Source organism: Eurytemora carolleeae, unplaced genomic scaffold (genome assembly GCF_000591075.1).
Source record: "Eurytemora carolleeae unplaced genomic scaffold, Eaff_2.0 scaffold1251, whole genome shotgun sequence".
Lineage (NCBI taxonomy): Eukaryota > Metazoa > Arthropoda > Copepoda > Calanoida > Temoridae > Eurytemora > Eurytemora carolleeae.
This window is the reverse complement of record NW_019397384.1, coordinates 98636-101178: the sequence shown is the minus strand read 5'-3', so window position 1 is coordinate 101178 and position 2543 is coordinate 98636. Positions and strand designations below refer to the sequence as shown.

Genomic DNA, 2543 nt, shown 5'->3' with positions numbered 1-2543 from the left:
AAGAAGAGCAAGGTTGCCAAGGATACACGAACCTACGATGAGATTATCGAAGCTGAGAAGTATGTGGATTCGGATGAGTTCAACCTGGAGTTCAGCTTCACTGATTATTTGGATTGAGTCTGGATCTCCAGTTCCAAGGATGGTATTAATACGGGTGTAGCCTTTATTAAATTGGAATTTGTTTATTTTTTTGTTTGTTCCTTGATCTCAAAACTATTACAGTGGCCATAAATGAAGTGTCAATTTCTTTGAGAAGCAAAGTTTTTACATGGAGAAAAATTAAGTTCATTTCATGGAGTTTTATTTTTGTTGTCTACAAACCATGATAGATCTTAACCAGATGATTCTTAAAAGCTTTAATGATAGTCTGGATTTTCAATATTAATTCAAGTTCTATAGAGTTCAATATATATATAGTTGTTAAATAAAGTATTGTTCATATTTATGTGTTTTATTTACTGATCATGGTCCTGATAATGTTCACTGAATCTAATAGGTGTTAATTGGAAGTTTAATTGGAAAAAAAAAAATCCTTTAGGAGTTGTTATTACCAAGTACTCCAGGTTTCTTGAGAAAAATTTTGGGTTTTTTTTGTCTTTCAGTGGTTGGACTGGAAATTTTCCCCGGCCGGGGGTATGTTAAGTGATTCCAGGGACCGAAATCACTTTGTTAGTTCCAGGGACCGGATTTCAGTTTCCAGTTCCAACCAAAATACTCGGCGCATGCGTAGAAAATTCTAGACACGCTCCGGGTTCTAGTTCATTCTCTCAGTTTTTTATACGAAGGTTATGAGAAATATTCAGTCATAGTTTTTATCTTTTTATGTTGAAACTGAAGGTCTTCTATTTTTGAGTACTTGGTATTTTCAGACTCAAGGAATAGTTGATTTGGTCGGAAGACGGATTACTGTTTTTTCTTTCCTATAAATCGTCGGAGACGGATTAAGGTATTTTTATAGATTAAGATGTGAACATTTGGGGATAAACTCTGAAGATTTTAGTATTTTATAGTTATATTGGTTCGTTATAGTTCAAGCAAGACGGGTTTTAGTATTTGACTTGATTAGATTCCAAGCGTCTTACTTTTTCTATTCGACCGCGTTTATTTTATCATAGATTTGTTGCTAAAGGGGTTATTTCTTTAGTTTTGAATCTGAGACCGTGAAACTTACTTTAAGAGGACAATGGATTCATTTTCGTGAACGGATTGGATTTCAAGATTGTTCTCTCTTCAGTCAGTAACCGGGGATTACAAGACCCGTATCGGCGATGATTTCTAGGTAGGAAAACAAATGTTTATGATTATGATTCATCAGGGTTCCCCTGACGAAACAAAGCTTTTATTGTATAAATCTTGGGAAAATATTCGATAATAAATTGATTAGTAGATATTTGATAATAATAATTTGTGCATATAGACTACACACTTTTCAATCTTCTCAATCTTTAACTTTCCAACTCTTATATTTTTGCAAACAGATGTCGTGCACCTTTTCATTCCAAAATACGTATTCTTACAAGTTCAATAGTCAAAGTTTAAGGATCGGAACTTTTGTGTGGATATGGTTAATCTTTATTAATTTCGATATTCAATGTGGACACTTTTAAATTAGAGGATCAATGCTTAGTCTCTAATGATATCTCAGAAGGGCATGACCTTCACGGGATATAGAAAAGGATTACAATGTTCCGTAGATCTCCATAAGATTGAGTTCAATGCTTGATCCGGAGAACAACATCACAAAAAGTTCAGTCCTTAGGTTACACAATGTAGGGCACCTTTAGATATTGGGATTATTGCTACTGTATACAAGATGCAAGTTTCTTTTCCAAACGATGAACGGTAATGTGTACGTGTTTTTACGAAGGGTTTTCAAAAACAAAATGTTCTGAATGTACTGCAGACAGTGTGCTTTAATTTTTTAATTATCTATTATTAAAGATTAAAGTTTTGTATTCAGACAATTCCTTAAAACAGCAATTATCTCAAATCTACAAAGCTTTTTCCGTATAAACATTTAAACACGACCCCCCCCCCTGACCCCCCCTCTTCCCCGTCGACCTCCCCCTGCCTCCCCCTCTTCACCGTCGACCCCCCTATGCCCCCCCTCTTCACCGTCGACACATTTAACAATAACATTTCAAACTATTTTCCTCCTGCTGCAATCCTGTCCAACCTTTAAATATTGAAACTTCTAGTCTGCTCCACTCAACAATCTTTCTAGGAAAAACTATCATACTGTAAAGGGAAAACAGGCGTAATTTAAGAAAATCTCCAATTATATATTTGCATTTCGGATTCACAACAGAACCATTAAAACATTTGTCTGATTATTAATATATCCGCGTTTTTCTATTTGAAAATAATTTTTTCCTTTGTGTTTTTTTACAAGGGTGACTTGCGTACTTCTGCTGAAGAAACAATAGAGAAAAATATGAGAATTAACATTGTTTGAAGTTGTAGAAAAACGACAATATCTTCCACGTGTATACAGTTGTGAATCAGGCATGTTCTTGTTGGTACCAGGGGGGGGGGGGTAGATT

General features: G+C 35.0%; 1 protein-coding gene across 1 annotated transcript in view; it reads left to right on the top strand.

The window, feature by feature from the left end:
* The first annotated feature begins 825 nt into the window (after nt 1-825).
* The window catches only part of LOC111713999 (cardioacceleratory peptide receptor), a 54126-nt gene continuing 52408 nt past the window's right edge, over nt 826-2543 (top strand). Inside the window, exons 1-2 of the mRNA XM_023488999.1 lie at nt 826-946; nt 1145-1279. The gene's annotated coding sequence lies outside the window, so the exon portion shown is untranslated. The remainder of the gene's footprint in view (nt 947-1144; nt 1280-2543) is intronic.